Below are 305 nucleotides of genomic sequence, written 5' to 3' on the forward strand. Positions count from 1 at the left end.
CCTTTTACGTAGGTTGTGAGGAGGCGACGGCGGCCACGCGACCGACACGGAGGGACTTTCAACTTTTTAGCTTTAGTTCTTGTTCAGATGTATGCGGGCGCGTGAGCAACTTCTTGTCCGCCTGTGCGCACTCAGTGCCATACCACTTCTTTCACGTGTTTTTGTTGTGTTTGTTTTTGTGTGTTTTAATGGAAACTAAATATGAATTGCCATTGCTAGAGGTTGCACTGATCACGTGCATCCGTTTCGTTGATCATAAGTGAAGATGCAATTGGAGTCATATAAATAACTCACACCATGTCGAA

The 305-nt window shown here is 45.2% G+C and overlaps 1 protein-coding gene across 1 annotated transcript in view; it reads right to left on the bottom strand.

The window, feature by feature from the left end:
- Nucleotides 1–305, bottom strand: part of LOC119581746 (transmembrane protein 53-B-like) — a gene marked incomplete in the record, with an annotated part of 25,578 nt that overhangs the window by 13,383 nt on the left and 11,890 nt on the right.

The sequence above is a fragment of the Penaeus monodon genome, chromosome 15, assembly GCF_015228065.2.
Source record: "Penaeus monodon isolate SGIC_2016 chromosome 15, NSTDA_Pmon_1, whole genome shotgun sequence".
Classification (NCBI taxonomy): Eukaryota; Metazoa; Arthropoda; class Malacostraca; order Decapoda; family Penaeidae; genus Penaeus; species Penaeus monodon.